General features: G+C 39.4%; 1 protein-coding gene and 1 long non-coding RNA gene across 4 annotated transcripts in view; one reads left to right on the forward strand and one right to left on the reverse strand.

Annotated features, from left to right (window-relative positions):
- Positions 1-9,026, reverse strand: part of LOC109558204 (sterile alpha motif domain-containing protein 9-like) — a 37,590-nt gene extending 28,564 nt beyond the window's left edge. For all 3 annotated transcript variants that reach the window (XM_070787490.1, XM_070787491.1, XM_070787489.1), the window contains exons 1-2: positions 8,624-9,026; positions 3,937-4,069 (exon numbers count right to left, since the gene is read on the reverse strand). The gene's annotated coding sequence lies outside the window, so the exon portion shown is untranslated. The remainder of the gene's footprint in view (positions 1-3,936; positions 4,070-8,623) is intronic.
- LOC139182660 (uncharacterized) overlaps positions 1-21,809 on the forward strand; it is a 53,815-nt gene that overhangs the window by 1,896 nt on the left and 30,110 nt on the right. Inside the window, exon 2 of the long non-coding RNA XR_011566165.1 lies at positions 18,363-18,498. This is a non-coding gene — a long non-coding RNA (uncharacterized lncRNA). The remainder of the gene's footprint in view (positions 1-18,362; positions 18,499-21,809) is intronic.

Below are 21,809 nucleotides of genomic sequence, written 5' to 3' on the forward strand. Positions count from 1 at the left end.
TTAAAATACTATTCACATGATTTAAAATCCCACATTGGGTGTGCATTTCTTATCATAGTTATTTCCACACTAATATACCAGTTATTCCTTCAGAGTGATATCAAACTGACTGTAAGTTTTTGTCTAATCCAGTCTGTGTTTATTTAGTCAAGTGTTTTGAGGAAATATTGAGAGTATTGTTAATGCTGGGAAATAGAATGATTGTTTGCTAAAGAATTTGCTGATCCAAATAGTCTGTATTTACCTATCCTTCAGAGGTATTGTGATGTGGTTTCACAGTGATTAGTAGAAGCCAACCATGTTTAAAGATATTCTGGCTCTTAGATAGCTCATGCATATTTGGTATTCAGGAATGATATTTATTTTTTCAAATAAAAATGAAAAAATAAAACATTCAAATGGTTTGAAGAAACATTCTGGGGTATAATTTTTTTTTCAATTTATATTTAACTTAGGTATGAGTAATGAACTAAAAAAAAAAAAAAAAACAACTATCTATCCAGTTGTTCACTTCCTTGTTTCCAGTGTGATAATTAGTTTTCCAACTATTGGAAAAATATTGTTTCTACTTGAAATCATATAAACTGATGTACCTATAACATATCTAAATGTGAAGGTGAGTATTGGAAAAGGGGTAAACAATAGGGTTTGAGAAAACTAAGGTTATATGTTTAGGAGAAGGAGATTGAAATAGACTATTAGTGAATAAAGGACTTTAAACAAAGACTGAAATGGAGTGATAAAGATAGTAACTTAAATTCAAGAAGGTCTTGGCAAACTTGGTAAAACACACCCATCTTAGATCAACAAAGCAATATCCATTTAGTGCTTAACAAAAATAAATTGCCTTCATGACTGAATAAACAAAATGTGGTATATTCATACAATGGAATTTATGTGACAATAAAGAAATGAAATCATGATAACGTAACATGGATGAACCTCGAAAACATTATGCAAAACGAAAGGAGCCATTTACAAATGAACATACATTGTGTGATTCCAGTTATATGAAATGTCCAAAATGGGCAAATCCGTAGAGACAGAGAATAGATTGGTGGTTGCCAAGGGCTAGAGGATAGGGGAAATGGTGACTGACTGCTAACGGGTATAGGATTTTTAAGGGTGTGATGAGAATGTTCTAAAACTGTGCACAACTCTATGGATATACCAAAAACCACTGACCTGTATAACTTAAAAAGGTCTCCCCGCCCTCTCCCTCTCCCATAGAGTCCATGGGACTGATCTGTACATCGGTGTCTCTTTTGCTGTCTTGTACACAGGGTTATTGTTACCATCTTTTTATTTTTTATTCCTCCTCAAATAAATGTATCTCTACTTTGAAAAAAAAAAAAAAAAAGAATTTTATAGTATGTGAATGATCTCATTCTAATAAGAGCCTACTAAGTGCCAGATATGTATCAGTAACTTATACTATTCAATTTAATCCTTACCAGATGCTTGCAAACAAAGTTTATTCTCACTTAACAAATGAGAAGACAGAGTTCTAACTCACCTGGGTCACTCGCTCAGTGGAGGACTGGCACTGCTGGGCTTGCATGCTAAGCCTGTCTTCTAAGGACAAGCCTTTTCCATTGGCTGTCCTGCTTCACCCTGTTTCCAGAGTTTTCTACTTTAGATCCTCGGTGAGCTCAACTCAGGGGGTCTCTGCATTGTCCTCTGCTCTTTTAACTGCTCTGGCTGTTCCAGCCAGACAGACCTTACTCTGGAGATGCTCCTATCATTCTCCGCAGACCTGCCCTGCCCAGGCCTGAGGCACTATCTTCTCTTAGCCAGTGTCTCACAGTAAGCTCCTCTGGGTGCCCCCAAAGACTGTAAAGAAAAGTTCTAGGTTTTCTCTCCTGTTTGAGCCAATGATTATAGCATTTGCCTCTGGCCCAGAACACTACAAGAAACAGCCCATGAAGGATTTCCTGCTTACAGGCTATTACTTGCCCGGAGAACTGTGTATGCGCACACTGGCATGTGTATATGTGTGTGTAATGTGGGGATGGTGGGAGTGATCTTTTTTTTTTTTCATCACCTAACAGGGAGACAGGCTCTTTCTTGCTTTCTCCTTCATTGTTTGAATTCTCCCAGGAATTCTATCCAGGGAGATGGGATAGAGTGACTGACATCTGTTCTTCCCAAGCCAGTTTTGTTTTTTTTTTTTAATTCTTTGAGTTATCTCAAAGCTTCCCCCATTATTCAAAAATGAAGACCCTTTATAACATCAACAAATTTCTCAACTGCCCACTCTTATGATGGGAGCTGAGAAGATACATACTGATTTGAAGCTACTGTATATTTGGTAATGCTTTCACATGAATTTTGCACTCTGTCAATTATATGAGCAACTTATATCACTGATCCATATTTGGTCTGGAGTGATATATTGTACTTAATTCAAGGTGACAATAATTTGAGCAAAAAGGTCTTACAGTGCTTTGATATAACTCCTTGGCCCATCACTGTCTTCAACCTTTTTTTCAGCGATGGTTTGTTAATGTTTATACAGAACTTTAGTCTAGTTCACTGTTCTGAGGCTTACAAAGTCTTTTCATGAACATTACCTGATCATATTTACGTTCTGGAGTGTTGGCATATTTTTTAAACATGAGAGAGCTTTATGTTTGGCAAGACCACACAGTGTAAGTAAAGGGGGTGGGGGGAGTTGTGATCAGGAAAACTATCTCATAATTGAATTATGTCTTCTCTCAGCTAATCTGTTTCACCGTTCATTGTGCGTATAGGGCAATCGGACCAGAACCAGTGTTGTCTTGTTTGTTGCTTGCTTTTGCTTTGCTTCTTCAAAAGAAATGCACTTGAAACACCCCTGTCTAAAGTGGGTCAAGGGGGAGCTGCTCCTGGAGCTGTGGAGAGAAATTACAGTTTACCTTCTTTATTCTGTTCTGGGAAAGTTTTGAACCCAGAGTTCTCTTTATGAGTACTTACTCTCAGGATCCATTGCCTAAAGTCTTTTATTTTTTCTCTTGGGGAGTGGTGAGCAGGAAGGATTAAACTAGCAGCTTCAGTGGTGAGAACCAGTGCCCACCCCCACCTTTAGGACACTGGGCCTCAGCAGCCTGAAGGTACTCATGCCTCCAGGAAAGGATGCTCCCAGGCTTGGCTGAGCCCAGCAGGCATATGCTTTGCTTTGATGTTCTTTCGGACTGAAACTACAAAGCTAGCTAGTATCATTTCCTAGGACTGTGTTTAACTACATTAAAATTATGTAATTCTTCTCATAGTCTTTATATAAGCTAATTGTAAAGGAAAGCCTTGAGTAAAATGTTGATTAAACTTTGGAGGTTTTCATCTTTAACCAGATGTAAACTTTTGATAGGGCTTCCCTGGCTCAATGGTAAAAAATCCAGGAGATTCGGGTTGATCCCTGGGTTGTGAAGATCCTCTGGAGAAGGAAATGGCAACCCACTCCAGCATTCTTGGCCTGGGAAATCCCATGGACAGAGGAGCCTGGGGAGTTACGGTCCATGGGGTCGCAAAAGAGTTGGACATGACTTAGCGACTAAACAACAGCAACAACAGAAACTTTTGATACCATCTTGAGTTATATCAGACAGAATTTTGCATAGCTGCATGAGTCACAATTTTCTAAACAGTTTGGATCTTTGATCTAAATTTTACTTAGGTCTTCCAGCCTCATCTCCAGAGCCTTCCACCATCAGAAACATTCTGCACCTTGCTTGCTGGAAGGTTTCTTTTTTTTTTTTAAAAACAGTGGCATCTGGTGATATGTATATGAAAACAATGAGATTTCTCAATAGTTTTCGAATCATTTTGTTAGAAATGGCTTATGTACACTTCAAAGTATATTCATTTCCAAAGTTATGCTTTAGTTTTTAGAATTAGTTTTTAAAGATAGCTTTTAAAGAAAGTTGATGAAACAGTTATCTCTAATTCTTAGAAACTTACCAGGGCTTATCTGAAAACTCCTCCTTTTCGTATCAGCAACTTGAAATAGGTCTTGAAGAGGTTCTTTGATCTCCCACTATTAGATGAGCTGCATTTTCTTGTGAATTTACAGGAGTTACATCCTAGAAGGCATCTATGAGGAAGCAGAGGTGTCATAAAAGATCTGGTCATTGCCCAACTTTACCTGGGATATATTTGTTGAGAATCTATTACATTAAAAAATCACAGCAAAATTAAAATGCAATTGATTGGACTGTTACTAGAAACTGTTTGTGGGACAGATTTTCCCCTTAACTTTTTACTAGAAAATTTTTCAAGTGTAGAAAATTTAAAAGCACATGCTTTTTAAAAAAAATTAATTAATTTATTTTAAGAAGGCTAATTACTTTACAATATTGTGGTGGTTTTTGCCATACATTGACATGAATCAGCCATGGGTATACATGTGTCCCCATCCTGAACCCCTCTCCCACCTCCCTCCCCATCCCATCTCTTGGGGTCATCCCAGTGCACCAGCCCTGAGAACCCTGTCTCAGGCATCAAACCTGGACTGATGATCTATTTCACATATGGTAATATACATGTTTCAATGCTATTCTCTCAAATCATCCCACCCTCGCCTTCTCCCACAGAGTCCAAAAGTCTGTTCTTTACATCTGTGTCTCTTTTGCTGTCTCGCATATAGGGTCATCGTTACCATCTTTCTAAATTCCATATATATGCGTTAATATACTGTATTGGTGTTTTTCTTTCTGACTTACTTCACTCTGTATAATAGGCTCCAGTTTTATCTACCTCATTAGAACTGATTCAAATGCATTCTTTTTAATAGCTGAGTAATATTCCATTGTGTATATATACTACAACTTTCTTATCCATTCGTTTGCTGATGGACATCTAGGTGCTTCCATGTCCTGGCTATTGTAAACAGTGCTGCGATGAACTTTGGGGTACACATGTCTCTTTCAATTCTGGTTTCCTCAGTGTGTATGACCAGCAGTGGGATTGCTGGGTTGTATGGCAGTTCTGCATGGCATCTCTTTCTATATGTAAATACTTTTAATTAAATAAACATTCAAAATATGTTGCAGGCATACTTTCTCTTTCTCTTCTCCCACATTCTACATTCAGTGTGGAGCAAATGCTATAGGTCGCATCTTCAAAACAGGCATCTGATTACCAGCTACCCGTTCCATTCCTGGTCCAGGTCCCATCATCTCTCTCCTAAATTAAGCAGTGGCTCTCTCACGAGTTTCACTCTTGCTGTAATTGATCCCTTTGGGGACATCTAAAAATCTCGGCTAGAATGACCCTTTCCAAATGTAAATAACATACTAATATTCTGTTCAGTTCCTCCAGTGGCTTCCCATTTGACTTGCAGTGAACGCCGAGCTCCTTATTATGAACTTTATGTGTGTGTGTTAGTTGCTCAGTCGTGTCTGAGTCTTTGTGGCCTCACGGACTGTAGACCACCAGCCTCCTCTGTCCATGCTATTTCCCAGGCTAGAATATTGGAGTAAGGGATCTTCTTGACCCAGGGATTGAACCCATGTCTCTTGGGTTTCCTGCATTGGCAGGTAGATTCTTTACCACTATGCTGCATGGGAAGCCCAGGCCTCAGATGACCAGGCACCCTATTGCTGCTGCTGCTACTGCTACTGCTACTCACTTCAGTGGTGTCCGACTCTGTGCGACCCCATAGACAGCCTCCCACCAGGCTCCCCCCTCTGATATAACATCTTAGCTTTGTTTTTCTGTCTCTAAATCTGGTACAGCTCTCTGTTGCTCCTCACAGGTGGCATCTGCTCCTGCTTCCAGCACTTCACTTGTTTCCGCTCCCTGGAATATCCTTGGACACCAGTAGGGCTCACTCCTTCACTTCCTTCAGGTCATTATCAAACATCACCTTCTTACAGAGACACTGCTCTGGTAGCCTACTGAATACGATCCCATCTCCCGATGTCTCCTTTCCCTCATCTGGCTTTTAAAACAAGCTAGATCGGACTTATCACAATCCAGTATTCCATTCCATGTATTTTTACTTATTTACCTTTTTTGTTTTCTGTTCTCTCCATTATCCTGTGTCAAGAATTTTTGTGCGTTTTGTTCACTATTTTCCAGTGCCTGGCATGTGGTAGCTTCTTAACAAAAATTTGTTGAACGAATAACATATTTTCTAAGAGTAGTTAAAAATAATGAATTTTTGAAAATCATTGAGTTAGCAATGTCTGGTCAAGGAATTTTTGCTCATTATACTTGGGCACTTATTTTACTTGGCTTGAATCCCAGACTGAAATCTGGGGAACTTTCTTTACTCTGCTGCCTGTTAGGCCAGACCTAACTCTAGCTTCAATCATCTGGTCACAAAAGAAGAAAAAAAAAAAAGTTTTATCAAAAGGAAAAGAAAGTTAGTGTGTTTTCTCCCCCAGTCCTTCTAGGTACCCCAGTTCCATAATACCCCATAAAACTTTTCTGCTGTGTCACTCCCAGTCCCCAAATGAGGCCATTTCCCAAACCAGACTTCCCCCCGCATGGGTCCCTTTTTCTCCTCGGCCCTCAGGGTTGGCACCTCAGCACGTCTGCTGTTTTCCCCTGCTGCCTCTGCTCGGGGAAGCTGATCTCCAGGGGAGGCACCTGGCTCTTTCCACAGATGTACTCTGTTAGGGTCTGATGCAATACCTTCTCTTAGCCCAGGTCTGCTTTCAGTAATTTAAACCATCTCCCCTCTCTCTGCATATCCTAAGGACTCAGAGGACAGACTCCAAATTTTGTCTTTTGATTTAGCCAGTGACTACAATATTCCAATAAGGCCCAACATTCTGGAAATGAAGTAGCACATCAAGAATTTCCCTCTGGAGCTCAGCCCAGTGCTCTGTGGCAACCTGGATGGGCTGGATGGGTGGGGTGGGTGGGAGCTCAAGATGGAGGAGACATGTGTACACTTATGGCTGATTCATGTTATATGGCAGAAACCAACACAACATTGTAAAGCAATTATCCTCCGATTAAAAATAAATTAAAAAAAAGAAAGAATTTCCTTGATTTCCTTGTGTAATCCGTCCCTTATTTTGACAGTTCTCTCTTTGGCTTCTAAGCCGCCAGTGGCTCCCTGGGTGTGGTGTCTAACATCGGGGATGCTACAAAGGGAACTTTGTGCCATTTAACAGGCGACAGTTTTCTGTTTCATCTTTTTGTTCAGATTCAGCCTATAGATACCAGGGAAACAGAAATACTTTTCTCACATAAGGTCACTGACATTTAATGCTCAAGTATGGAGTCTTTTCTTCTGTTAAATGTAAACATCAACAATACCTGGTCTCAATCAAATATGCTAAACTCTTTAAAAATATCCGTGGACTGATTATAATTTCAAAAGTTTCTCAACTCCTCTCTCCCACATGACAGGAGTGGGGAAAAATAATGATTCTAACCTATTATATTCAGTAATGCTTTTAAAGTAGTTTATAGTTCATCAATTTTAAGACCATATGTATGCATGTATATATATATAGTTGGAAATATATAAAGGTCAAAATGACTGGTGTGAACAAATTTTGAGAATGCCTTGACACACTCTTGGTTTCCTAGGGGCCCTCATCTTCCTGTTTTGAAATAATCATGAACACAAATCTTATTAATAGTAATCATTGACAAAGGAGCTACAGGATGCCATTCTCAAGTGACTCCTCCAGTTACCTCTCTTGAGGATTAAGAGGTACCAAATCAGCAGAGCTCTTCAGGATGAGAACTGGGGCTCACCCACCTTCATCTCAAGGGATTCTCTGTTGTTGTTAGTTGCTCAGTCGTGTCCTATCTTTGGGACCCCATCGACTGTAGCCCGCCAGGCTCCTCTGAACATGGAATTCTCCAGGCAAGAATACTGAAGTGGGTGCCATTCCCTTCTCCAGGGGATCTTTCTGACCCAGGGATTGAACCCGAGTCTCCTGCATCGCAGGTGGATTCTTTACCACTGAGCCACCAGGGAAGACTAAGGTCCTCAGTAGCATCCCAGATATCATGCCCTGAGGAGTTGTTCTGCTTCACATGACTGAGAGCTGATTGGGGGAAAGACCATTCAGAATCCTGGCTGCTGCCCAGGAAGGCTACTCACACTGTCTTTTGATGGTCTGACAAACTGAAACCACACACAAGCCAAGCTTAGTTTTATTTTCCTAAGCATAAGTTTAAGTTTTCATTTTAATTTTTAAACCAAATTGCTGTATGAGATGGATGTGAAGGAAGCACTTAACCTAAAAAATAGCCTCTGGGGGATGTTATCTTTGATTAAATATTCTGTTGGACTTCTAATAACATCTTAAGTTCTGGAAGGCAGAATTGCACATGACCACAAATTCCTTTACAGTCTTTTATGTTAAACTTTCCAAAGGTCTTTGCATTGTTTCTGTATCATTTTTCCCCACTGCCCTACATGACCAGAAACCCGCTCACCACCTTAAGTACACTTAATGATCCATTTCTTTTTAGAAGAACATTTATAAAGATAGTCTTAGTTAAATATACCAATATAGAATTAAAACACTCATATTTCTACTTTCAATAGTTTTACAAGTAATGGCTTAGGTACAAACACATGTTTTTTTAATTAAAAACTACAGCTGGAGTTTATAAAAATAGCAGTTTCCTCATAAGCATAAAAAAATAAAAGTGTAATGATTGGGAAACTTACCAGCATTTTTCTGAAAACTTCTTCTTACATCAGAAACTTTAAATGGTTGATTTTAAATTTTTGCTTTCTTATTCTTCTTCTAATGGGAGGAGATACGTGGTTGTAAGAATCCTTTTTAAAAAATAAGGCTTTAAGTTGTGAAGTTTACTTGTCTCCTGAAGCCCTGACCCTGTGCAGAAGCAGAGCGAGGAAGTAGAAATGCAAACAGTTTCAGTTTTGCTTCTGAACATATTTCTTTAGGTTTCTAAAATATTAAATGTATATAAATATATGTTGCTGCTGCTGCTGCTGCTAAGTCACTTCAGTTGTGTCCGACTCTGTGCGACCCCATGGACGGCTGCCCTTGACATTACAGAAAATCAACAAAGCTGAACCATTGCTGAGAAACTGTTCACCAGACAGAGTTTCAAGTCACCCAGAGTTAAGAAATCGAGGTGGGAAAAAAAGAAAAAAAAAAAACCTACAGAAAAAAAAAAAAAAATACTGGGAAAACACTGAAAGCTCAGAGTAATCCAAATGTCTGTTACAGGCTGAATTGTTTCCCCAGATTCATAGGTTGAAGCCCTAACCCTCCTTATCTCAGAATGTGACTGTATTTGCAGAGAAGGTCTTTAAAGAGTTAATTAAGCTAAAATGAGGTCATAGGGTGGATCCTAATTCAGATATGACTGGTGTCCTTATAAGAAGAGATTGGTGTTACATGCTCACACAAACACACACACACGCACACACGACATGACCCTGTGAAGACATAGGGAGAAGACAGCCATCTACAAGTCAGAGATAGAGGCCTTAAAAGAAACCAACTCTGACAAATCCCTGATCTTGGACTTTAAGCCTCTGTGAGCAAATACATTTCTGATTTTTAACTCATCTTATCTGTAGAAATTTGTTATGGCAGTCCCAGTAAACTAATACTTATGTACATTGGGTCATCATGAATTTCATTATTTTTTAAAAACTAGAACATTAGTTTTTAAAATTATGAATATAATTGAAGTTCATTTTCAAACTTAAGAAATACAGAATATAGAAAGAAGGGGAGGAACCATATTCAAACATATCTGAATGTAATCTTTGTTTTCCATTATACTTTTTTCTATCCATATATTTTAAAAATATAAATTTAATATTTGAGAAATTTTACCAGATAATCATGTATGGAAACATATAATTTCAAATAGGGAGTGAACAGTGAATCACATTTTATTTCCTGAATTATTCTGATATGAATATAAAAATTCAGAACCACTGGAATATGACAACTTTGGGGGTTGTGTATATAGTTTTTGTTCATTTGTTTGCATTTTAAAATTGGAGGAAAATTGCTTTGCAATGTTGCATTAGCTTCTGCTATTGCTTTTTAAAGAAATTGAAACTGCTACATCTGCTGGTAGAAGTGCTTTGTTTTGCTTTGAAGTTTTGAGATTGTTCAGGTATATCATGGTTCAAGGGCTTCCCAGCTGGCTCAGATGGTAAAGAATCTGCCTGCAGTATGGGGGAACCGGGTCAGTCCCTGGGTTGGGAAGATCCTCTGGAGACGGGCATGGCAATCCACTCTAGTATTATTGCCTGGAGAATCCCATGGACAGAGGAGCCTGGCAGGCCACAGTCCCTAAGGTCACAAAGAGTTGGACACAGCGACTAACACACACACACGGTGTTCATAGACTTATAAAGAATGCCACGAACTATATTTATTCTTACATGAAATCTACAAATTTGGGGAATGATAGTGGAAGTGGTGCCTCTTGCTATCTTCTGTAACACATTTGAATGTTTTCATCAATATTACCATCATCTGTTTAAATCTCCCAGTGTATTTTCTCAAAGTCTGTTTACTTAAAATTGTATGGAATGATATAATTAACAAACAATAAAATCTCAGTAACACATACACCCCCACAACCTTGGTAAGCTTGTTAAGCAAAATTCTCTAAGGATATCATGAACATTTTTTCATTAGGTGAAGATCATTTTTATAGTTGTTTGAGCTATAATGTCTACTGATACTCCCAGGTGTTTTCCCAAACTGGCGGGCTATACTAAAACCCAAGTGAGTGTGGACTTTCAGAATGCACACGTTCCTGTGTTCCACAATATTCTAAAGATGAACAATCCACCCCAGTAGGACTCTTGCTACAGTTTTTGTTAAGTTCAGCATTATGTCCACAGTCTTTTGTTCTTTATTATACTTTGTCTTCCTCTCTGAATAAGTATAGTTTCCTAGATTCTCCACTTCCCATCTCCTGAAAATTCTGACCCCCTCATTCTCACCTGGTGACATCTCTTTCTACCTAATGGACAAAATTGAAGGCTTCAGGTGGGCTTTCTCATACACTTCATTCTCCAGATCCCTAAACCCACCTGTGCCCCATCTACCCGTTCTTTGTACCTAATGGTGCAGTTCTGAACCCAGACTCCACAATAATATCATCTGGAGTTTTCAGTAAAAGCAGAAAATGCCCAGGACTGCTTTTGGGCAACCATATATCTCTAGGGACAAGTACATTTTTAAAAGCTGCCTAAGCAGTTCTAATATATAGACAGGGCAAGAATGTCTGGAATAAAATGAAGTCTTCATCTTCCCCTTTCTTTCCCTGACCTTCTTTTTATTTCTTTTCCATTTTCAAACAGTTCAGTCCTTAAATCATTATACGTGCAGAGAAAAGTAGATGTCTATGGTGGGAGAGTGGGAAGTCAGGGCCTAGGAAGGCGGCTGACCTGGCAGGGTGGGGGTGCGGTCGAGGTGGGGGGGGTCAGAACCTGCATAGTGTGAAGGGAGTATCCATCTGTAGGAGTGACTCGGTGCTGGGAATCCGAGCCTGAGCGAGGTGTGGAGGTGTGGACTTTCAGGGGGCGGGGGCAGCTAGCACAGTGAGCAGAGTGTCTAAATGGAGGATTGATCTGGTGTGGGCTATTAGAGCCCAAGCAGAAAAGACAGTGTTCTTCTGGGAGAAGATGCTAAAATGAAGAGTGTCAAAAATTGCACTGAGGAAAGTTAAACAGGCAAGGAAGGCTTTATTCGAGAACTCATAGCTTAGTCAGTAAAGAATTAGCCTGCAATGCAGGAAACCAGGATTTGATTTCTGGTCAGGAAAATCCCTTGGAGAAGGAAGTGGCAACCCATTCCAGTGTTCTTGCTTGGGAAATCCCATGGACAGAGGAGCCTGGTGGGCTACAGTCCATGGGGTCACAAGAGTCAGACAAGACATACCAACTGAACCACCACTATGGTAATAGAGGGGAGAGAAAGAGACCGAGTTCAGCTCTTCTGAAGTAAAACATGGGAAGGTTTTTAAACCCTGGAATGAACTAGTGAAAAAAGCTGGACCACTGTGTGGTAGGTTGGTCAATGGGGTGCCTGAAGCGCACTGTGTGGCTTAGTTTGCAAATGTTTTTCTCTGTGATTAGGCCCCTGGGATAGCTGGTTGACATGCATCCAAGTCAGGTTTCCACCTTCTCACAGATACTGGGAAACAGGGGTGCTATCTCCTTTGATGTTTACATTTCAAATACCTCGTTCCTTGGTGCTTGAGAAGGACAACCCTGGGTTATAAAACTGGAACCAGGCTGGGAGAATATTTGCATACATTTTAAAGGGGCAGAGAAATAATTTGCAACTACAAATTTTCTAAAGTAAATGCTTTAAGGGAAGGGAGGCCTTTAGTCAGGGACCTATAATCTAGAAGATACCTGTCCCAAGTTTAGTAAAGCTTGCACGCTCAGTTGCTAAGTTGTATCTGACTCTTTGTGACCCCGTGGACTGTAGCCCACCAGGCTGCTATGTCCATGGGATTTCCCAGGTAAGAATACTGGAGTGGGTTGCCATATCCTTCTCCAGGGGATCTTCCTGACCCAGGGATTGAACTCACATCTCCTGCATTGGCAGGAGGATTCTTTACTACTGAGCCACCTGGGAAGATTAGAAATCATTAAAGTTCATTTTGGTTAAGAGCCAGAGCTGAGTTGAGAGAGGAGGGCACTTCTTCTGGGCAGGAGATAGCAGCATTGAGATAGAAGATTGATTACACAGAGGGATTATTCAAATAAGAAAATATATAAGGAAGTGAAAGCCATATTTTTCACTATTGGAGAAGTGGGTTACAGACATGAGAAGAGAATAATTTGCAGTATGGAACTACAGTTGGAGATATCTGTGTGAATTCATGTTTTTAAAGTATATTTAGATATGGAAATAAATATAGCTGTGAATATATTATCATCTCTCTGACTGAGAGTGAGGAGAGACACCTCCATAGCAATAAGCACAACTAGCACTCAAATGGTGCCTTCTAATTGCCATTTTTCTCTCTAAAAACCAGGGCCCCTTGGAAAGATAGCAGATTCCAGAGATGGGACAGGGAAGGTATAAGATAAGCTTGAATCTTTTTTTTTTTTTTTTGGTTCAGAAAGCAAGGAAGAGATCAAAGAAAGATACAGAAAGTACTAAAAGTTTAGTCAACTTGAATAGGTTCCTGATACTCAAATCTAGGACAACTGAAGGATCAAAATAAACAGTGTAGTAACAGATTATCCACTGAATAATCAGATAATTCACTGAATGATATAGAGAACCATGAGTTCAAATAGATATAAATAAGTAAATGAATAAGTGGAAAATTTGATGAGAAATAGTGTACTGACAGTTTCAATTTACCTTCCCACCAAATACTAATGACAATGAGAAAGACTAACTTTTCAGTGGAGAAGCCTGCAGGCCGTTTTGTTCAGTGGTATCTTCGAGTCCTCGAGGTGAATGACATCAATATGGGACAAATGAGAATGATGGACCCTAGTAGGACGGCGAGTACACAGCACCACTCCTGTGATATTCCTGCCAAGATGCATAACTTAAATCTACTAACCCTGAAACATCATGCAAATGTAAACTGATGGATGTTCTACAAAATAGCTGGCCTCTCATCTTGAAAATCGTCAAGGTCATAAATATGTAGAGGTTAAGGAAATGTTTCAGATTGGAGGAAATAAATGCAACTTATGCTGGGTCTTTTTGTTATAAAACACATTATTGAGATAATTGGTGAAACTTGAATGAAGTGTGAGGATTAAATAAAGGTAATCAACATCCAAGTAATCAACATCAGTGTCCACCCCAAGTTAGCCGTCCCGATTTGGATGGTTGTGTTGTGATTAGGTTTCCTTGTACTGTGGCTAGAATTTCCTTGTTTGTTGAAATTCACACTCAAGTATTGGAGGGTGATTCAATTTCTTACTCAAACTGCTCATTAAAAACTTTTGTCCTTGTACTTCCTATCAATCTGTAAGTTTTTGGTTGGTGGATTACAGGTTAGTAATTACTGAAAATAAAAAAGGAATCATACAATTACCACCTGTATAATATCACTCCTAACCATAATAAGAGAAAGAAGTAAAGTGACGTTCATTCTCTCCTTCATTCTCACGGACTTCAAATTAAAATTTCCCTCTTTAAATGGCATCTTTCTCAGCCGTACGCAAATAAGTTTAGGATTCCTGGATTTTCGCCAGAGAGTCTACCACCCATAAAAATATTCACAGGAAACACTGCTTGGTTTTGTCTACTGGAACTGGATTGTTACATATACATGCACTCGGCATTCATCCACATTGATGTAGCTGGAGTTATTTTTCAATGCTATTTAATATCCTACTGAGTTACTTTGCTATATCTGACTTATCCATGCTTCTGTTGATGAATATTAGAGTGGCATAATGTAGTTTTGGACATTCTTGTGTGTGTCTTCTGATGCACATGAACAAGGGCTATTCTAGAAAATGTTGCCTGCAGGGGAATCTTGGTTGATGTACATGATCAACATTCTTAAATAATACTTAAATGTTTCCCGAAGTTGTAGCAGTTTACATTCCTATTGTTGTTGTTTTAATCACGAAGTCATGTTCGACTCTTTTGTGACCTCCATGGACTATAGCCCACCAGGCTCCTTTCTAGGGATCTTCCTGACCCAGGGATCCAACTCTGGCTCCTACCTTGGAGTCAGATTCTTTACCACTGAGCCATTAGGGAAGCCCCACATTACTATAAGCAACAGATTAAGGGGTTTCCCTTAAACTCTACATCCGTGATAACGCTTGCTATTATGAGACTTTCTTTTATCATTCAAGTGGATGTGAAACTGCATCTTGCTGCAATTTTAATTTCCATTTGCCTCATTAGTAGTAGATTGAAAATCTTTTCATATGTTTAGTACTATTTATGCTTCCTCAGCTGTGAAATTCCTTTTTATTTAATTTGCATGTTTTAAAATCAGTTTGGTCATAATTTTTGTCGCTTGTTTTTGGATGTTTTAAGTCCTAATCCTTTATTTCCTGTGTGTATTGCAAATTTAATTCTAGCTCTTAGTTTCGATTCTCACTTCGTGGTGTTAAACAGAAGCTCTTAATTTCAATGTGGTTAAATTCATGAGCTTTTTCCTGTGGTTTATGCTTTTTGTGTCTTATTTAGAACATCTTCCCTACTTTGAGATCATATTTTCTCATGTCATTCTGTAAATGCTTTCTAGTTTTGCCTTCTACTAGGTATAAGGTAAGGGGCTCTAACCACATATAGACAAACCTCTAATCACATATAGACAAAGAAAAGGGTACACACTTATTCCATAAACTTAAAGTGTTAATAATGAATAGAAAGAGACAATTATGTAAGAATTGACATGTGGTATCTACTTTTAAAATTCAAAATGAGGGAAGAATGACTAAAAAAAAAATCTGGACAATTTCATTAGCCTATGGAGTAACCCACCAAATGTGTCAGTAGGCAACCAAGAGAAAGGATGCAAAAAAGCCACTTCCTATCATCTCAACGTCTTCATCCTCACCCCAACTAGAGAGCAGAAATACGGCAGAAAAATCAGATTTTCCTTCAGCGAAATATCTCCAGCAATCAAAAGTTGAAAAAGGAAAGAAATAAGTAAGACCAGTAGAGAGCATGACAGGCTGAAAAAAAGTGTGGTACTCGGAGGGCTTCCATTAAGTCTATCTTTTCACATACAGTTCAGATCAGCAATTATAATGTATAGATTTCACCTCTTTTTCTCTCTTTGTCTGTGAAGAGAATGAAAACAGTTCCTGAAGAGACAAGTGAAAAAAATGGTACTTAAAAGATGAGCCAATTCTTTGGAAAAAATTTAAAAAAAGAAAGAAATGTATATAAACTCAGAATACAGTAACCATGGGACCTATCTCAAGGTAGATGGGAGGCTTGTGGTCTCTCTTGGAATCAATGTTTTGGGGCTTAACCTGACTAAGAGAATGATGCTAAGGTACGCTGTCCACATGGTGTCCATTACAGAGCATACTCCCTGATACAGGACCAAGTAAAATTAGATAACTTCAATCATCTTACATTAAATTATATTGCAGATGGCTCAATGATTTAAACATAATAAATTCAATAATACACTCTCAGAAAACATGACCAAGTTTTAAAAGTATTAAAGTGGGGAAAGGTATAGTAAAGGCCCTAAAAAACATACAGAGAAAAAGTTAATACATTTGAGTTGCATAAATGTGTAATCACTTTGTAAAATATTTCATAAAGTAAGCCAAAAGAGCACCAATCAACCAGGAAAATTTTAACACTTATAATACTGTTAAAGAGCTAACGTTGTAATTTATAACGAATCTGTACAAATCAGTATGGAAAAAACGAAGACTTCAATTTAAAAAAATAAGCAGTTTTTAAAGTCTATCCATGTCTCTACAAATAAGCCAATTCCATTCCTGCAGAGACTAACACACATTGTAAAGCAATTATACCCTAATTAAAAACAATAAGCAAAGGATATGAAGAGGATTTTCAAGAAAATAAAAGATGAATAAATACAGTATTTTCAACCTCACTCATAAAAAAAGTATTAAAAACTACAAAATATCATCTCATATCACGTTGCCAACATGAAAAATTTAATAATACCTGGTGTTGGGGATGATATGGGGAAATAAGCTAGCTCATAATACTAAAGATAGAAATGTAAATGAGAATAATCGAGAGAAATTCAGCAGTATCTATGAAAACTATAAACATTCAAAAACAAAAGAAAAGTTTGAAGACAAAACACAGGAGAATATGAAAGTAGGCAAAAATTTCTTAAGCAGGATATGAAAAGGGCTAATGATAAAGAAAAAACTGATAAGTTAAACTATATATATTACATATATATTATAAAAATTAAGATTAAGCAACTGGAATGCTCATATACTGATTATGGGAGTGTAAATGTATATATCCACCTTGGAAAACTGTTGGATTTTGTCTACTCAACCGGAACATTCTAGGTACATCCAAGAAAGGAGAATGCGTGTGTCCAGCAAAACACACGTACAAGAATGTTTGCAGCAGCTTTATTTATACGTGTCCACTATGCTGATAACATCTTGCCAATTGGACTCAGGGTGCAGGAAATACTCTGGATTCCTTAGTAAGAGAAACACATACCAGACAGCAAAGATACATGGTACAAATTCAGGGGTCTGTCACACAGATGAAGTTTTTAGGGATCTCATGGTCTGGGAAGGAAGAAAGAGCTCTGTAGGAGATGGTGCAAGGTGCTCTGCTTTTCAGCCCATGTGGCCTGGCAGAGCCTAAGATACTGGAGTGTCCTCTGTGGATGGAGTCTCTCAAAAGGCCTAATATTAGAGGCACGTTGCAGATTTTCCAGGATTCTTGTAACAGCAGGACTTTCTGGCAGAGAACTACTTATGTTTGAAAAAAAGGAAGCCCTAGAAGAGACTGAGTGCCTGACCACAGGATATCAAGTAACTGACTATGTGGCTGAGTTTCACAACACAAGCTACATGTGATCAGATTCGATGAGTCTTGAGGTCAAGCTGGGCAAGACACACAAATGCTAGACTGGCACCTTCAGATCACATCTCAGTAGGTCCAGAGGTCACACAAGTAATCACATAAAAGGTGTATCAGTCTCAGAACAGGACTAGAATTCCACATCATCTGTCTCAGTTGCACTGTTGCCTCTCCCTGAAATTATACTTATGATATCAAGGGAATTCCTCATGACTGATAGAGAGAAAAGCAGGAAATAAGGTTTGGTTCACAGATGAGTCAGCTCAGAATATCGGCGCTAACTGAAAATGGACTTTGCTGTGCTACAGCCACACTCAACAGTAACCTTGAGTGAAGGGAAATCTGTCCAGTGGGTCATTCTATGGAGGGGAAATGATCTGAAGTATGGACATTTGTGGATCCTTTGAACAGTGGCAGGTGGTTTAGACAGCTGTTCAGGATTTTGAGGAAGAGGCATATGGACAAATCTTCGGGAGTGCTCACAAGCTGTGTGCACCCTTTCGTCTTCTGTTATGCCTAGACAGCACCCACTGAAGCGGGGGCAGTAGACAACCGCCCTGTCTGGCCAGATGGGCGACTCATCCTGTAGACGCTACTGCCTCTGTTCCCAACCACCTCAGTGCTTGCACAACAGCTCCTCAGACGAGCTGGCCATAACGGCTTTCGAGACTATTCAGGTATCAAATAGCAAGGACTCCCTCTCACAAAACTGGACCTAGTTCTTGTCCCTGCATGTTGACCTGACTGCCCGCAGCATGGGCCAGTGCTGAACCTTCAGTGTGACGCCGTCCTTCAAGGGTACTAGCCAGGCACTAGTGGTAGGTTGATTATATCAGATCCCTTCCACCCTCTACCAGTTTCTTCTTATTGGGGTTGATACCCACTCTGTGTGGTGTTTGTCTTCCTTCCTAGAGTGTCTCTGGAATCCAGACCATCTGAGCGATTAGAGAATGTATGGTTTACTTGCATGGGATTTCACATGAAAATACATCACACTCAGCGGATCCATTTTATAGCAAATGAAGATTTATTGTCCTGGAAGGATCTGGTAAGTCCTGACTCAACACTATCTTAGCCTAGTGATCTTGGCCAAGTCATTCAATCTCTGTCTCAGTTTCTCCATCTCTTAAGATGAGGATGACAGGGATCCTGTTAAGATCATGTGAGATGAAACAATATGTGATAAAGCCTTTTAGATGCCATCTGGTGTAGCGTTAAGAAGGAATTCTGGATGTGCAGCTGTAGCTTTCAGGTATATCTTTAGAGAGAAGGGGTATTACTTGTTACAGGGTTTCCCATCTGGTAAGGGAAAGAAATGTGCCTCCAGCAGCAACTGTGGCCCTGAGACTCTGGGGTTGCTTCTAGTGTTTGGGAGCAGATTCCAGATGGAGGCAGCTTTTTGCTTTCTTTTCTCAGGCAACTTTCACATATAGTAATCATTCCAAGCTGGTGTGTTCCTTTCATTTTTTTCCAAACACTTGGACCCTGTTCAGTTTGTGTTTTTTTTTCCCCCCCCAAAAGCACTATGTTGGAGGTTGTCTCTTTCTGGTATAAACTTTCCTAGAGATTCAAGACTTTTCAAGCTTGAAACTGATTGCCCAGGTCATAAGCCCATGAGAATCAGTGTTCCTAGTTGAAGTTCTGCTTAATCCAGGATGCACAGCAAGTGGGATTTCTGAGGGACCTGTCTTGTAAAGGGTAGAGTCTGTGAGCACCAGGGGTTTCTGAGTGACCTAAGAGTTGTGTTTCTCAGAGTCTGGAAGCTCTTTAAATATTCAAACATTGACCCATTTTTCTTGAGTTTTCCTTGAACATATTGAGCCAGAAAGTGTTTGGTTAGGTATGTACTTTGGGCTTCTCTGGTGGTTCAGAGGTTAAAAAAAATCTGCCTGAAAAGCGGGAGACACAGGAGACATGGGTTCAATCCCTGGGTCAGGAAGATCCCATGGAGGAGGAAATGGCAACCCATTCCTGTATTCTTGTTGGGGAAATCACATGGACAGAGGAGCCTGGCAGGCTACAGTCCATGGGGTCACAAAAGAGTTGAACACGACTTAGTGACTAAACAACAACAGCCACCAAAAGTACCAGCCATTTTAGCTTTAATATTCTGAAAAGTTCCATTTTCCTGTGTCAGACTTCAAAGGACAGTGCAGACTATTCAGAATTTAAAGCTAGATGGCATCAGGTCAAATCATTAAAAAAAATTACCCTGCTGTGGACTCAAGGATTTCTAGGAGTTGGATGGGAGAAGATAGAAAGGGTTTGGAGGAAAGCGCCTCCTGAGATAATCTCAGGAGGGAGAGTGAAGGACACAGGAAAGCTCCCTCCTACTCTCTGGGACAGTGTGAGTAGGGCTCAGGGCATGAGGGCTGATAGCCAGGAAAGAATAGGCTCTGGCCCCCTAAGGATCGTAATTTCAAGAGTTGTGAAGTGAGCAGGCAAAGGGTTCCACTGTGCCAGCACCGAGGTGACTTGGTAAAGTAAGAGGTGACGTTGGGGGATCAGTTTATATTGCCCACTCTTCAAGACCATTCCCTCCAGTGAGCTATGAGGAAATCCCACGGACCCTTCTCCAGCTAACCTAGAGTCACCCGTGCAAAGAGCAGGCCACAGGTAATCGCCCAGTCACAGTGCATAAGGCAGGGGCAGGATCAGTCTCTCTGTGAGGCTGGGCCTGCTCAGGGGACTGGGGGGACACTGTCTCATAAGCAGGAACCCACCAGGAACTGAACTAAGACAACTAGCCCAGGACTCCATCAGCGACAACTTCATCACCAGGTGGGAGTCCGGACGAGGGTGGAATCAACTGAAAGTCTGCCAAAGTGCTAATGATAAGCTGGTGAAGAAACAGATGGAGAGAATAAATTCACTTAAAAAATTCACAAACTGAGATTACAAAACAAACAAAGCAGCTAATGTCAAACAGACAACAAAATTAATTATAAATTCATTGCCCCCCAAATAATTAGGCTTCTGATAAACATGTTTAGGGTTATCAAAGAGACATGAAGAGATATTATCCACAAATAAAACAAGAAACTATGAAAAATTTAGAAGTTAAATAAGAAAATATAGAGAAGAGTGAACTGAAAATCTTAGAAATTATACATATACACACACATATATATACATAAATATTATACATATATACTTTTGTTTTATGTGTATGTTGCATATATTATATACAATACATGTTATACATGCAGTAATATATTACATATGTATATTCATCTTATATGTCTATATGCATATAGTCAATAAGAATGATAAAATCTGATTATAGTAAAATAAGTTGTGTGTTGAAAGATACTTCTGAGGAATGTACCTACATTAAGCGCAAAGAAAAAAATAAAAATATATGAAAGAACAATTAAAATATATAGTGAAGAGTTTGAGAGACTTCAACAAATGTCTGATGGCTGTTTCAAAAAAAGTGAAGACAGAAAATAATATTTACTGTGGTAATGACAGATACTTTTCAGAACTGAAAAAAGCTTGAATTCTTTGATTTAAAAAAGAGAAAAATAACAAATAAAAACAAAAGAAATAAAAATAAATCTATAGCTAGGTATGGAGAAGGCAATGGCACCCCACTCCAGTACTCTTGCCTGGAGAATCCCAGGGACGGGGGAGCCTGGGGGGCGGCCGTCTATGGGGTGGCACAGAGTCGGACACGACTGAAGCGACTTAGCAGCAGCAGCAGTATAGCTAGGTATAGCATGTGTGCATGCATGCTCAGCTGCTTCTGTCTTGTCTGAATCTTTGCAACCCTGTGAACTGTAGCCCACCAGGCTCCTCTGTCCATGGGATTCTCCAGGCAAGAATGTTGGAGTGGGTTGCCATTCCCTTCTCCAGGGGATCTTCCTGACCCAAGGATGGAACCTGGGTGTCCTGAGTTGCAGGTGGATTCTTCACCACTGAGCCACCAAGGAAGCCCAGATATAGCATAATGAAACTGAAAAACAGTAAGTATGAATAAAAATTCAACCCCCCAAAGAAAAAATCCCATATAATCTACAAAAAGTGAGGGGAGGGAACAGTATTCTCATTAGAAACAGCTGATGACAAAAGACAGTGGATAATATATTCAATATTTTGAGAGAAAATACACATTGGCCTAGAAACTTAAAATTAGGTAAACCATAATTCAAAAGTAAACATCTTTTAAGACATTTTCAGAGATGTAAATTTCTAGAGGATTTATTACTGATTCTAATTGAAAAAGTGATTACAGGATGAATTTTAACAAGAAAAGTGAGCTTCGAAGGAAGACACGTGGCTTAAAGAACTGGAGGCACATAAAGCAGTAAGGAAAACATGGAGACACGCAACTTGATAAATGTTCTGAAAACGTAA

This window comes from Bos indicus, chromosome 4, assembly GCF_029378745.1.
Source record: "Bos indicus isolate NIAB-ARS_2022 breed Sahiwal x Tharparkar chromosome 4, NIAB-ARS_B.indTharparkar_mat_pri_1.0, whole genome shotgun sequence".
Lineage (NCBI taxonomy): Eukaryota > Metazoa > Chordata > Mammalia > Artiodactyla > Bovidae > Bos > Bos indicus.